We start from the raw sequence: 16,729 nt of genomic DNA, 5'->3' as shown, positions 1-16,729 counted from the left end.
TTTAGAGTTCCTTTGAACGTTTTGGAAATGCGGGTGAAACTTTTTACATTCTCGCAAAGATTTCCAAATCCCCGACACGATTTTTACACTTTCATATCAATATCGCTAAAACGCCAGTTGAGATTCTTAAAATCAATGTTGACATGTTTAGAGTTCCTTTGAACGTTTTGGAAATGCGGGTGAAACTTTTTACATTCTCGCAAAGATTTCCAAATCCCCGACACGATTTTTACACGTTCACGTCAAAATCTCTAAAACTCCAGTTGAGATTTTTAAAATCAGTGTTGACATGTTCAGAGTCCCTTAGAACATTTTGGAAATGCGGGTGAAACTTTTTACATTCTCGCAAAGTTTTCTAAATCTCCGACACGATTTTAACACTTTCTCGTCAAAATCTCTAAAACTCCCGTTGAGATTCTTATAACCAAGGTTGACATGTTTAGAGTTCCCTTGAACATTTTGGAAATGCGGGTGAAACTTTTTACATTCTCGCAAAGATTTCCAAATCCCCGACAAGATTTTTACACTTTCATATCAATATCGCTAAAACGCCAGTTGAGATTCTTAAAATCAATGTTGACATGTTTAGAGTTCCTTTGAACGTTTTGGAAATGCGGGTGAAACTTTTTACATTCTCGCAAAGATTTCCAAATCCCCGACACGATTTTTACACTTTCATATCAATATCGCTAAAACGCCAGTTGAGATTCTTAAAATCAATGTTGACATGTTTCGAGTTCCTTTGAACGTTTTGGAAATGCGGGTGAAACTTTTTACATTCTCGCAAAGATTTCCAAATCCCCGACACGATTTTTACACTTTCATATCAATATCGCTAAAACGCCAGTTGAGATTCTTAAAATCAATGTTGACATGTTTAGAGTCCCTTTGAACGTTTTGGAAATGCGGGTGAAACTTTTTACATTCTCGCAAAGTTTTCTAAATCTCCGACACGATTTTAACACTTTCTCGTCAAAATCTCTAAAACTCCAGTTGAGATTCTTATAACCAAGGTTGACATGTTTAGAGTTCCCTTGAACATTTTGGAAATGCGGGTGAAACTTTTTACATTCTCGCAAAGATTTCCAAATCCCCGACAAGATTTTTACACTTTCACGTCAAAATCTCTAAAACTCCCGTTGAGATTCTTATAACCAAGGTTGACATGTTTAGAGTTCCCTTGAACATTTTGGAAATGCGGGTGAAACTTTTTACATTCTCGCAAAGATTTCCAAATCCCCGACACGATTTTTACACTTTCATATCAATATCGCTAAAACGCCAGTTGAGATTCTTAAAATCAATGTTGACATGTTTAGAGTTCCTTTGAACGTTTTGGAAATGCGGGTGAAACTTTTTACATTCTCGCAAAGATTTCCAAATCCCCGACACGATTTTTACACTTTCATATCAATATCGCTAAAACGCCAGTTGAGATTCTTAAAATCAATGTTGACATGTTTAGAGTTCCTTTGAACGTTTTGGAAATGCGGGTGAAACTTTTTACATTCTCGCAAAGATTTCCAAATCCCCGACACGATTTTTACACGTTCACGTCAAAATCTCTAAAACTCCAGTTGAGATTCTTATAACCAAGGTTGACATGTTCAGAGTCCCTTGAACATTTTGGAAATGCGGGTGAAACTTTTTACATTGTCGCAAAGTTTTCTAAATCTCCGACACGATTTTAACACTTTCTCGTCAAAATCTCTAAAACTCCAGTTGAGATTCTTATAACCAAGGTTGACATGTTTAGAGTTCCCTTGAACATTTTGGAAATGCGGGTGAAACTTTTTACATTCTCGCAAAGATTTCCAAATCCCCGACAAGATTTTTACACTTTCATATCAATATCGCTAAAAAGCCAGTTGAGATTCTTATAATCAATGTTGACATGTTTAGAGTTCCTTTGAACGTTTTGGAAATGCGGGTGAAACTTTTTACATTCTCGCAAAGATTTCCAAATCCCCGACACGATTTTTACACTTTCATATCAATATCGCTAAAACGCCAGTTGAGATTCTTAAAATCAATGTTGACATGTTTAGAGTTCCTTTGAACGTTTTGGAAATGCGGGTGAAACTTTTTACATTCTCGCAAAGATTTCCAAATCCCCGACACGATTTTTACACTTTCATATCAATATCGCTAAAACGCCAGTTGAGATTCTTAAAATCAATGTTGACATGTTTAGAGTTCCTTTGAGCGTTTTGGAAATGCGGGTGAAACTTTTTACATTCTCGCAAAGATTTCCAAATCCCCGACACGATTTTTACACGTTCACGTCAAAATCTCTAAAACTCCAGTTGAGATTTTTAAAATCAGTGTTGACATGTTCAGAGTCCCTTGAACATTTTGGAAATGCGGGTGAAACTTTTTACATTCTCGCAAAGTTTTCTAAATCTCCGACACGATTTTAACACTTTCTCGTCAAAATCTCTAAAACTCCAGTTGAGATTCTTATAACCAAGGTTGACATGTTTAGAGTTCCCTTGAACATTTTGGAAATGCGGGTGAAACTTTTTACATTCTCGCAAAGATTTCCAAATCCCCGACACGATTTTTACACTTTCATATCAATATCGCTAAAACGCCAGTTGAGATTCTTAAAATCAATGTTGACATGTTTAGAGTCCCTTTGAACGTTTTGGAAATGCGGGTGAAACTTTTTACATTCTCGCAAAGATTTCCAAATCCCCGACACGATTTTTACACTTTCATATCAATATCGCTAAAACGCCAGTTGAGATTCTTAAAATCAATGTTGACATGTTTAGAGTTCTTTTGAGCGTTTTGGAAATGCGGGTGAAACTTTTTACATTCTCGCAAAGATTTCCAAATCCCCGACAAGATTTTTACACTTTCATATCAATATCGCTAAAACGCCAGTTGAGATTCTGAAAATCAATGTTGACATGTTTAGAGTTCCTTTGAACATTTTGGAAATGCGGGTGAAACTTTTTACATTCTCGCAAAGATTTCCAAATCCCCGACACGATTTTTACACTTTCATATCAATATCGCTAAAACGCCAGTTGAGATTCTTAAAATCAATGTTGACATGTTTCGAGTTCCTTTGAACGTTTTGGAAATGCGGGTGAAACTTTTTACATTCTCGCAAAGATTTCCAAATCCCCGACACGATTTTTACACGTTCACGTCAAAATCTCTAAAACTCCAGTTGAGATTTTTAAAATCAGTGTTGACATGTTCAGAGTCCCTTAGAACATTTTGGAAATGCGGGTGAAACTTTTTACATTCTCGCAAAGTTTTCTAAATCTCCGACACGATTTTAACACTTTCTCGTCAAAATCTCTAAAACTCCAGTTGAGATTCTTATAACCAAGGTTGACATGTTTAGAGTTCCCTTGAACATTTTGGAAATGCGGGTGAAACTTTTTACATTCTCGCAAAGATTTCCAAATCCCCGACAAGATTTTTACACTTTCATATCAATATCGCTAAAACGCCAGTTGAGATTCTTAAAATCAATGTTGACATGTTTAGAGTTCCTTTGAACGTTTTGGAAATGCGGGTGAAACTTTTTACATTCTCGCAAAGATTTCCAAATCCCCGACACGATTTTTACACTTTCATATCAATATCGCTAAAACGCCAGTTGAGATTCTTAAAATCAATGTTGACATGTTTAGAGTTCCTTTGAACGTTTTGGAAATGCGGGTGAAACTTTTTACATTCTCGCAAAGATTTCCAAATCCCCGACACGATTTTTACACGTTCACGTCAAAATCTTTAAAACTCCAGTTGAGATTTTTAAAATCAGTGTTGACATGTTCAGAGTCCCTTGAACATTTTGGAAATGCGGGTGAAACTTTTTACATTCTCGCAAAGTTTTCTAAATCTCCGACACGATTTTAACACTTTCTCGTCAAAATCTCTAAAACTCCAGTTGAGATTCTTATAACCAAGGTTGACATGTTTAGAGTTCCCTTGAACATTTTGGAAATGCGGGTGAAACTTTTTACATTCTCGCAAAGATTTCCAAATCCCCGACAAGATTTTTACACTTTCATATCAATATCGCTAAAACGCCAGTTGAGATTCTTAAAATCAATGTTGACATGTTTAGAGTTCCTTTGAACGTTTTGGAAATGCGGGTGAAACTTTTTACATTCTCGCAAAGATTTCCAAATCCCCGACACGATTTTTACACTTTCATATCAATATCGCTAAAACGCCAGTTGAGATTCTTAAAATCAATGTTGACATGTTTCGAGTTCCTTTGAACGTTTTGGAAATGCGGGTGAAACTTTTTACATTCTCGCAAAGATTTCCAAATCCCCGACACGATTTTTACACGTTCACGTCAAAATCTCTAAAACTCCAGTTGAGATTTTTAAAATCAGTGTTGACATGTTCAGAGTCCCTTAGAACATTTTGGAAATGCGGGTGAAACTTTTTACATTCTCGCAAAGTTTTCTAAATCTCCGACACGATTTTAACACTTTCTCGTCAAAATCTCTAAAACTCCAGTTGAGATTCTTATAACCAAGGTTGACATGTTTAGAGTTCCCTTGAACATTTTGGAAATGCGGGTGAAACTTTTTACATTCTCGCAAAGATTTCCAAATCCCCGACAAGATTTTTACACTTTCATATCAATATCGCTAAAACGCCAGTTGAGATTCTTAAAATCAATGTTGACATGTTTAGAGTTCCTTTGAACGTTTTGGAAATGCGGGTGAAACTTTTTACATTCTCGCAAAGATTTCCAAATCCCCGACACGATTTTTACACTTTCATATCAATATCGCTAAAACGCCAGTTGAGATTCTTAAAATCAATGTTGACATGTTTAGAGTTCCTTTGAACGTTTTGGAAATGCGGGTGAAACTTTTTACATTCTCGCAAAGATTTCCAAATCCCCGACACGATTTTTACACGTTCACGTCAAAATCTTTAAAACTCCAGTTGAGATTTTTAAAATCAGTGTTGACATGTTCAGAGTCCCTTGAACATTTTGGAAATGCGGGTGAAACTTTTTACATTCTCGCAAAGTTTTCTAAATCTCCGACACGATTTTAACACTTTCTCGTCAAAATCTCTAAAACTCCAGTTGAGATTCTTATAACCAAGGTTGACATGTTTAGAGTTCCCTTGAACATTTTGGAAATGCGGGTGAAACTTTTTACATTCTCGCAAAGATTTCCAAATCCCCGACAAGATTTTTACACTTTCATATCAATATCGCTAAAACGCCAGTTGAGATTCTTAAAATCAATGTTGACATGTTTAGAGTTCCTTTGAACGTTTTGGAAATGCGGGTGAAACTTTTTACATTCTCGCAAAGATTTCCAAATCCCCGACACGATTTTTACACTTTCATATCAATATCGCTAAAACGCCAGTTGAGATTCTTAAAATCAATGTTGACATGTTTAGAGTTCCTTTGAACGTTTTGGAAATGCGGGTGAAACTTTTTACATTCTCGCAAAGATTTCCAAATCCCCGACACGATTTTTACACGTTCACGTCAAAATCTCTAAAACTCCAGTTGAGATTTTTAAAATCAGTGTTGACATGTTCAGAGTCCCTTAGAACATTTTGGAAATGCGGGTGAAACTTTTTACATTCTCGCAAAGTTTTCTAAATCTCCGACACGATTTTAACACTTTCTCGTCAAAATCTCTAAAACTCCCGTTGAGATTCTTATAACCAAGGTTGACATGTTTAGAGTTCCCTTGAACATTTTGGAAATGCGGGTGAAACTTTTTACATTCTCGCAAAGATTTCCAAATCCCCGACAAGATTTTTACACTTTCATATCAATATCGCTAAAACGCCAGTTGAGATTCTTAAAATCAATGTTGACATGTTTAGAGTTCCTTTGAACGTTTTGGAAATGCGGGTGAAACTTTTTACATTCTCGCAAAGATTTCCTAATCCCCGACACGATTTTTACACTTTCATATCAATATCGCTAAAACGCCAGTTGAGATTCTTAAAATCAATGTTGACATGTTTCGAGTTCCTTTGAACGTTTTGGAAATGCGGGTGAAACTTTTTACATTCTCGCAAAGATTTCCAAATCCCCGACACGATTTTTACACTTTCATATCAATATCGCTAAAACGCCAGTTGAGATTCTTAAAATCAATGTTGACATGTTTAGAGTTCCTTTGAACGTTTTGGAAATGCGGGTGAAACTTTTTACATTCTCGCAAAGATTTCCAAATCCCCGACACGATTTTTACACGTTCACGTCAAAATCTCTAAAACTCCAGTTGAGATTTTTAAAATCAGTGTTGACATGTTCAGAGTCCCTTAGAACATTTTGGAAATGCGGGTGAAACTTTTTACATTCTCGCAAAGTTTTCTAAATCTCCGACACGATTTTAACACTTTCTCGTCAAAATCTCTAAAACTCCAGTTGAGATTCTTATAACCAAGGTTGACATGTTTAGAGTTCCCTTGAACATTTTGGAAATGCGGGTGAAACTTTTTACATTCTCGCAAAGATTTCCAAATCCCCGACAAGATTTTTACACTTTCATATCAATATCGCTAAAACGCCAGTTGAGATTCTTAAAATCAATGTTGACATGTTTCGAGTTCCTTTGAACGTTTTGGAAATGCGGGTGAAACTTTTTACATTCTCGCAAAGATTTCCAAATCCCCGACACGATTTTTACACGTTCACGTCAAAATCTCTAAAACTCCAGTTGAGATTTTTAAAATCAGTGTTGACATGTTCAGAGTCCCTTAGAACATTTTGGAAATGCGGGTGAAACTTTTTACATTCTCGCAAAGTTTTCTAAATCTCCGACACGATTTTAACACTTTCTCGTCAAAATCTCTAAAACTCCAGTTGAGATTCTTATAACCAAGGTTGACATGTTTAGAGTTCCCTTGAACATTTTGGAAATGCGGGTGAAACTTTTTACATTCTCGCAAAGATTTCCAAATCCCCGACAAGATTTTTACACTTTCATATCAATATCGCTAAAACGCCAGTTGAGATTCTTAAAATCAATGTTGACATGTTTAGAGTTCCTTTGAACGTTTTGGAAATGCGGGTGAAACTTTTTACATTCTCGCAAAGATTTCCAAATCCCCGACACGATTTTTACACTTTCATATCAATATCGCTAAAACGCCAGTTGAGATTCTTAAAATCAATGTTGACATGTTTCGAGTTCCTTTGAACGTTTTGGAAATGCGGGTGAAACTTTTTACATTCTCGCAAAGATTTCCAAATCCCCGACACGATTTTTACACGTTCACGTCAAAATCTCTAAAACTCCAGTTGAGATTTTTAAAATCAGTGTTGACATGTTCAGAGTCCCTTAGAACATTTTGGAAATGCGGGTGAAACTTTTTACATTCTCGCAAAGTTTTCTAAATCTCCGACACGATTTTAACACTTTCTCGTCAAAATCTCTAAAACTCCAGTTGAGATTCTTATAACCAAGGTTGACATGTTTAGAGTTCCCTTGAACATTTTGGAAATGCGGGTGAAACTTTTTACATTCTCGCAAAGATTTCCAAATCCCCGACAAGATTTTTACACTTTCATATCAATATCGCTAAAACGCCAGTTGAGATTCTTAAAATCAATGTTGACATGTTTAGAGTTCCTTTGAACGTTTTGGAAATGCGGGTGAAACTTTTTACATTCTCGCAAAGATTTCCAAATCCCCGACACGATTTTTACACTTTCATATCAATATCGCTAAAACGCCAGTTGAGATTCTTAAAATCAATGTTGACATGTTTAGAGTTCCTTTGAACGTTTTGGAAATGCGGGTGAAACTTTTTACATTCTCGCAAAGATTTCCAAATCCCCGACACGATTTTTACACGTTCACGTCAAAATCTTTAAAACTCCAGTTGAGATTTTTAAAATCAGTGTTGACATGTTCAGAGTCCCTTGAACATTTTGGAAATGCGGGTGAAACTTTTTACATTCTCGCAAAGTTTTCTAAATCTCCGACACGATTTTAACACTTTCTCGTCAAAATCTCTAAAACTCCAGTTGAGATTCTTATAACCAAGGTTGACATGTTTAGAGTTCCCTTGAACATTTTGGAAATGCGGGTGAAACTTTTTACATTCTCGCAAAGATTTCCAAATCCCCGACAAGATTTTTACACTTTCATATCAATATCGCTAAAACGCCAGTTGAGATTCTTAAAATCAATGTTGACATGTTTAGAGTTCCTTTGAACGTTTTGGAAATGCGGGTGAAACTTTTTACATTCTCGCAAAGATTTCCAAATCCCCGACACGATTTTTACACTTTCATATCAATATCGCTAAAACGCCAGTTGAGATTCTTAAAATCAATGTTGACATGTTTAGAGTTCCTTTGAACGTTTTGGAAATGCGGGTGAAACTTTTTACATTCTCGCAAAGATTTCCAAATCCCCGACACGATTTTTACACGTTCACGTCAAAATCTCTAAAACTCCAGTTGAGATTTTTAAAATCAGTGTTGACATGTTCAGAGTCCCTTAGAACATTTTGGAAATGCGGGTGAAACTTTTTACATTCTCGCAAAGTTTTCTAAATCTCCGACACGATTTTAACACTTTCTCGTCAAAATCTCTAAAACTCCAGTTGAGATTCTTATAACCAAGGTTGACATGTTTAGAGTTCCCTTGAACATTTTGGAAATGCGGGTGAAACTTTTTACATTCTCGCAAAGATTTCCAAATCCCCGACAAGATTTTTACACTTTCATATCAATATCGCTAAAACGCCAGTTGAGATTCTTAAAATCAATGTTGACATGTTTAGAGTTCCTTTGAACGTTTTGGAAATGCGGGTGAAACTTTTTACATTCTCGCAAAGATTTCCAAATCCCCGACACGATTTTTACACTTTCATATCAATATCGCTAAAACGCCAGTTGAGATTCTTAAAATCAATGTTGACATGTTTCGAGTTCCTTTGAACGTTTTGGAAATGCGGGTGAAACTTTTTACATTCTCGCAAAGATTTCCAAATCCCCGACACGATTTTTACACTTTCATATCAATATCGCTAAAACGCCAGTTGAGATTCTTAAAATCAATGTTGACATGTTTAGAGTCCCTTTGAACGTTTTGGAAATGCGGGTGAAACTTTTTACATTCTCGCAAAGTTTTCTAAATCTCCGACACGATTTTAACACTTTCTCGTCAAAATCTCTAAAACTCCAGTTGAGATTCTTATAACCAAGGTTGACATGTTTAGAGTTCCCTTGAACATTTTGGAAATGCGGGTGAAACTTTTTACATTCTCGCAAAGATTTCCAAATCCCCGACAAGATTTTTACACTTTCACGTCAAAATCTCTAAAACTCCCGTTGAGATTCTTATAACCAAGGTTGACATGTTTAGAGTTCCCTTGAACATTTTGGAAATGCGGGTGAAACTTTTTACATTCTCGCAAAGATTTCCAAATCCCCGACACGATTTTTACACTTTCATATCAATATCGCTAAAACGCCAGTTGAGATTCTTAAAATCAATGTTGACATGTTTAGAGTTCCTTTGAACGTTTTGGAAATGCGGGTGAAACTTTTTACATTCTCGCAAAGATTTCCAAATCCCCGACACGATTTTTACACTTTCATATCAATATCGCTAAAACGCCAGTTGAGATTCTTAAAATCAAGGTTGACATGTTTAGAGTTCCTTTGAGCGTTTTGGAAATGCGGGTGAAACTTTTTACATTCTCGCAAAGATTTCCAAATCCCCGACACGATTTTTACACGTTCACGTCAAAATCTCTAAAACTCCAGTTGAGATTTTTAAAATCAGTGTTGACATGTTCAGAGTCCCTTGAACATTTTGGAAATGCGGGTGAAACTTTTTACATTCTCGCAAAGTTTTCTAAATCTCCGACACGATTTTAACACTTTCTCGTCAAAATCTCTAAAACTCCAGTTGAGATTCTTATAACCAAGGTTGACATGTTTAGAGTTCCCTTGAACATTTTGGAAATGCGGGTGAAACTTTTTACATTCTCGCAAAGATTTCCAAATCCCCGACAAGATTTTTACACTTTCATATCAATATCGCTAAAACGCCAGTTGAGATTCTTAAAATCAATGTTGACATGTTTAGAGTCCCTTTGAACGTTTTGGAAATGCGGGTGAAACTTTTTACATTCTCGCAAAGATTTCCAAATCCCCGACACGATTTTTACACTTTCATATCAATATCGCTAAAACGCCAGTTGAGATTCTTAAAATCAATGTTGACATGTTTAGAGTTCCTTTGAGCGTTTTGGAAATGCGGGTGAAACTTTTTACATTCTCGCAAAGATTTCCAAATCCCCGACACGATTTTTACACTTTCATATCAATATCGCTAAAACGCCAGTTGAGATTCTTAAAATCAATGTTGACATGTTTAGAGTTCCTTTGAACGTTTTGGAAATGCGGGTGAAACTTTTTACATTCTCGCAAAGATTTCCAAATCCCCGACACGATTTTTACACGTTCACGTCAAAATCTTTAAAACTCCAGTTGAGATTTTTAAAATCAGTGTTGACATGTTCAGAGTCCCTTGAACATTTTGGAAATGCGGGTGAAACTTTTTACATTCTCGCAAAGTTTTCTAAATCTCCGACACGATTTTAACACTTTCTCGTCAAAATCTCTAAAACTCCAGTTGAGATTCTTATAACCAAGGTTGACATGTTTAGAGTTCCCTTGAACATTTTGGAAATGCGGGTGAAACTTTTTACATTCTCGCAAAGATTTCCAAATCCCCGACAAGATTTTTACACTTTCATATCAATATCGCTAAAACGCCAGTTGAGATTCTTAAAATCAATGTTGACATGTTTCGAGTTCCTTTGAACGTTTTGGAAATGCGGGTGAAACTTTTTACATTCTCGCAAAGATTTCCAAATCCCCGACACGATTTTTACACTTTCATATCAATATCGCTAAAACGCCAGTTGAGATTCTTAAAATCAATGTTGACATGTTTCGAGTTCCTTTGAACGTTTTGGAAATGCGGGTGAAACTTTTTACATTCTCGCAAAGATTTCCAAATCCCCGACACGATTTTTACACGTTCACGTCAAAATCTTTAAAACTCCAGTTGAGATTTTTAAAATCAGTGTTGACATGTTCAGAGTCCCTTGAACATTTTGGAAATGCGGGTGAAACTTTTTACATTCTCGCAAAGTTTTCTAAATCTCCGACACGATTTTAACACTTTCTCGTCAAAATCTCTAAAACTCCAGTTGAGATTCTTATAACCAAGGTTGACATGTTTAGAGTTCCCTTGAACATTTTGGAAATGCGGGTGAAACTTTTTACATTCTCGCAAAGATTTCCAAATCCCCGACAAGATTTTTACACTTTCATATCAATATCGCTAAAACGCCAGTTGAGATTCTTAAAATCAATGTTGACATGTTTAGAGTTCCTTTGAACGTTTTGGAAATGCGGGTGAAACTTTTTACATTCTCGCAAAGATTTCCAAATCCCCGACACGATTTTTACACGTTCACGTCAAAATCTCTAAAACTCCAGTTGAGATTTTTAAAATCAGTGTTGACATGTTCAGAGTCCCTTAGAACATTTTGGAAATGCGGGTGAAACTTTTTACATTCTCGCAAAGTTTTCTAAATCTCCGACACGATTTTAACACTTTCTCGTCAAAATCTCTAAAACTCCAGTTGAGATTCTTATAACCAAGGTTGACATGTTTAGAGTTCCCTTGAACATTTTGGAAATGCGGGTGAAACTTTTTACATTCTCGCAAAGATTTCCAAATCCCCGACAAGATTTTTACACTTTCATATCAATATCGCTAAAACGCCAGTTGAGATTCTTAAAATCAATGTTGACATGTTTAGAGTTCCTTTGAACGTTTTGGAAATGCGGGTGAAACTTTTTACATTCTCGCAAAGATTTCCAAATCCCCGACACGATTTTTACACTTTCATATCAATATCGCTAAAACGCCAGTTGAGATTCTTAAAATCAATGTTGACATGTTTCGAGTTCCTTTGAACGTTTTGGAAATGCGGGTGAAACTTTTTACATTCTCGCAAAGATTTCCAAATCCCCGACACGATTTTTGAACACGTTCACGTCAAAATCTTTAAAACTCCAGTTGAGATTTTTAAAATCAGTGTTGACATGTTCAGAGTCCCTTGAACATTTTGGAAATGCGGGTGAAACTTTTTACATTCTCGCAAAGTTTTCTAAATCTCCGACACGATTTTAACACTTTCTCGTCAAAATCTCTAAAACTCCAGTTGAGATTCTTATAACCAAGGTTGACATGTTTAGAGTTCCCTTGAACATTTTGGAAATGCGGGTGAAACTTTTTACATTCTCGCAAAGATTTCCAAATCCCCGACAAGATTTTTACACTTTCATATCAATATCGCTAAAACGCCAGTTGAGATTCTTAAAATCAATGTTGACATGTTTAGAGTTCCTTTGAGCGTTTTGGAAATGCGGGTGAAACTTTTTACATTCTCGCAAAGATTTCCAAATCCCCGACACGATTTTTACACGTTCACGTCAAAATCTCTAAAACTCCAGTTGAGATTCTTATAACCAAGGTTGACATGTTCAGAGTCCCTTGAACATTTTGGAAATGCGGGTGAAACTTTTTACATTCTCGCAAAGTTTTCTAAATCTCCGACACGATTTTAACACTTTCTCGTCAAAATCTCTAAAACTCCAGTTGAGATTCTTATAACCAAGGTTGACATGTTTAGAGTTCCCTTGAACATTTTGGAAATGCGGGTGAAACTTTTTACATTCTCGCAAAGATTTCCAAATCCCCGACAAGATTTTTACACTTTCATATCAATATCGCTAAAAAGCCAGTTGAGATTCTTATAATCAATGTTGACATGTTTAGAGTTCCTTTGAACGTTTTGGAAATGCGGGTGAAACTTTTTACATTCTCGCAAAGATTTCCAAATCCCCGACACGATTTTTACACTTTCATATCAATATCGCTCAAACGCCAGTTGAGATTCTTAAAATCAATGTTGACATGTTTAGAGTTCCTTTGAACGTTTTGGAAATGCGGGTGAAACTTTTTACATTCTCGCAAAGATTTCCAAATCCCCGACACGATTTTTACACTTTCATATCAATATCGCTAAAACGCCAGTTGAGATTCTTAAAATCAATGTTGACATGTTTAGAGTTCCTTTGAGCGTTTTGGAAATGCGGGTGAAACTTTTTACATTCTCGCAAAGATTTCCAAATCCCCGACACGATTTTTACACGTTCACGTCAAAATCTCTAAAACTCCAGTTGAGATTTTTAAAATCAGTGTTGACATGTTCAGAGTCCCTTGAACATTTTGGAAATGCGGGTGAAACTTTTTACATTCTCGCAAAGTTTTCTAAATCTCCGACACGATTTTAACACTTTCTCGTCAAAATCTCTAAAACTCCAGTTGAGATTCTTATAACCAAGGTTGACATGTTTAGAGTTCCCTTGAACATTTTGGAAATGCGGGTGAAACTTTTTACATTCTCGCAAAGATTTCCAAATCCCCGACAAGATTTTTACACTTTCATATCAATATCGCTAAAACGCCAGTTGAGATTCTTAAAATCAATGTTGACATGTTTAGAGTCCCTTTGAACGTTTTGGAAATGCGGGTGAAACTTTTTACATTCTCGCAAAGTTTTCTAAATCTCCGACACGATTTTAACACTTTCTCGTCAAAATCTCTAAAACTCCCGTTGAGATTCTTATAACCAAGGTTGACATGTTTAGAGTTCCCTTGAACATTTTGGAAATGCGGGTGAAACTTTTTACATTCTCGCAAAGATTTCCAAATCCCCGACACGATTTTTACACTTTCATATCAATATCGCTAAAACGCCAGTTGAGATTCTTAAAATCAATGTTGACATGTTTAGAGTTCCTTTGAGCGTTTTGGAAATGCGGGTGAAACTTTTTACATTCTCGCAAAGATTTCCAAATCCCCGACAAGATTTTTACACTTTCATATCAATATCGCTAAAACGCCAGTTGAGATTCTTAAAATCAATGTTGACATGTTTAGAGTTCCTTTGAACGTTTTGGAAATGCGGGTGAAACTTTTTACATTCTCGCAAAGATTTCCAAATCCCCGACACGATTTTTACACTTTCATATCAATATCGCTAAAACGCCAGTTGAGATTCTTAAAATCAATGTTGACATGTTTAGAGTCCCTTTGAACGTTTTGGAAATGCGGGTGAAACTTTTTACATTCTCGCAAAGTTTTCTAAATCTCCGACACGATTTTAACACTTTCTCGTCAAAATCTCTAAAACTCCAGTTGAGATTCTTATAACCAAGGTTGACATGTTTAGAGTTCCCTTGAACATTTTGGAAATGCGGGTTAAACTTTTTACATTCTCGCAAAGATTTCCAAATCCCCGACAAGATTTTTACACTTTCACGTCAAAATCTCTAAAACTCCCGTTGAGATTCTTATAACCAAGGTTGACATGTTTAGAGTTCCCTTGAACATTTTGGAAATGCGGGTGAAACTTTTTACATTCTCGCAAAGATTTCCAAATCCCCGACACGATTTTTACACTTTCATATCAATATCGCTAAAACGCCAGTTGAGATTCTTAAAATCAATGTTGACATGTTTAGAGTTCCTTTGAGCGTTTTGGAAATGCGGGTGAAACTTTTTACATTCTCGCAAAGATTTCCAAATCCCCGACAAGATTTTTACACTTTCATATCAATATCGCTAAAACGCCAGTTGAGATTCTTAAAATCAATGTTGACATGTTTAGAGTTCCTTTGAACGTTTTGGAAATGCGGGTGAAACTTTTTACATTCTCGCAAAGATTTCCAAATCCCCGACACGATTTTTACACTTTCATATCAATATCGCTAAAACGCCAGTTGAGATTCTTAAAATCAATGTTGACATGTTTAGAGTCCCTTTGAACGTTTTGGAAATGCGGGTGAAACTTTTTACATTCTCGCAAAGTTTTCTAAATCTCCGACACGATTTTAACACTTTCTCGTCAAAATCTCTAAAACTCCAGTTGAGATTCTTATAACCAAGGTTGACATGTTTAGAGTTCCCTTGAACATTTTGGAAATGCGGGTTAAACTTTTTACATTCTCGCAAAGATTTCCAAATCCCCGACAAGATTTTTACACTTTCACGTCAAAATCTCTAAAACTCCCGTTGAGATTCTTATAACCAAGGTTGACATGTTTAGAGTTCCCTTGAACATTTTGGAAATGCGGGTGAAACTTTTTACATTCTCGCAAAGATTTCCAAATCCCCGACACGATTTTTACACTTTCATATCAATATCGCTAAAACGCCAGTTGAGATTCTTAAAATCAATGTTGACATGTTTAGAGTTCCTTTGAGCGTTTTGGAAATGCGGGTGAAACTTTTTACATTCTCGCAAAGATTTCCAAATCCCCGACAAGATTTTTACACTTTCATATCAATATCGCTAAAACGCCAGTTGAGATTCTTAAAATCAGTGTTGACATGTTTAGAGTTCCTTTGAACGTTTTGGAAATGCGGGTGAAACTTTTTACATTCTCGCAAAGATTTCCAAATCCCCGACACGATTTTTACACTTTCATATCAATATCGCTAAAACGCCAGTTGAGATTCTTAAAATCAATGTTGACATGTTTAGAGTCCCTTTGAACGTTTTGGAAATGCGGGTGAAACTTTTTACATTCTCGCAAAGTTTTCTAAATCTCCGACACGATTTTAACACTTTCTCGTCAAAATCTCTAAAACTCCAGTTGAGATTCTTATAACCAAGGTTGACATGTTTAGAGTTCCCTTGAACATTTTGGAAATGCGGGTTAAACTTTTTACATTCTCGCAAAGATTTCCAAATCCCCGACAAGATTTTTACACTTTCACGTCAAAATCTCTAAAACTCCCGTTGAGATTCTTATAACCAAGGTTGACATGTTTAGAGTTCCCTTGAACATTTTGGAAATGCGGGTGAAACTTTTTACATTCTCGCAAAGATTTCCAAATCCCCGACACGATTTTTACACTTTCATATCAATATCGCTAAAACGCCAGTTGAGATTCTTAAAATCAATGTTGACATGTTTAGAGTTCCTTTGAGCGTTTTGGAAATGCGGGTGAAACTTTTTACATTCTCGCAAAGATTTCCAAATCCCCGACAAGATTTTTACACTTTCATATCAATATCGCTAAAACGCCAGTTGAGATTCTGAAAATCAATGTTGACATGTTTAGAGTTCCTTTGAACATTTTGGAAATGCGGGTGAAACTTTTTACATTCTCGCAAAGATTTCCAAATCCCCGACACGATTTTTACACTTTCATATCAATATCGCTAAAACGCCAGTTGAGATTCTTAAAATCAATGTTGACATGTTTCGAGTTCCTTTGAACGTTTTGGAAATGCGGGTGAAACTTTTTACATTCTCGCAAAGATTTCCAAATCCCCGACACGATTTTTACACGTTCACGTCAAAATCTCTAAAACTCCAGTTGAGATTTTTAAAATCAGTGTTGACATGTTCAGAGTCCCTTAGAACATTTTGGAAATGCGGGTGAAACTTTTTACATTCTCGCAAAGTTTTCTAAATCTCCGACACGATTTTAACACTTTCTCGTCAAAATCTCTAAAACTCCAGTTGAGATTCTTATAACCAAGGTTGACATGTTTAGAGTTCCCTTGAACATTTTGGAAATGCGGGTGAAACTTTTTACATTCTCGCAAAGATTTCCAAATCCCCGACAAGATTTTTACACTTTCA

The sequence above is a fragment of the Streptopelia decaocto genome (genome assembly GCF_964273445.1).
Source record: "Streptopelia decaocto genome assembly, chromosome: 3".
Taxonomy (NCBI): Eukaryota; Metazoa; Chordata; class Aves; order Columbiformes; family Columbidae; genus Streptopelia; species Streptopelia decaocto.
The sequence above is the reverse complement of the archived record's forward strand: the minus strand, read 5'-3'. Positions refer to the sequence as shown.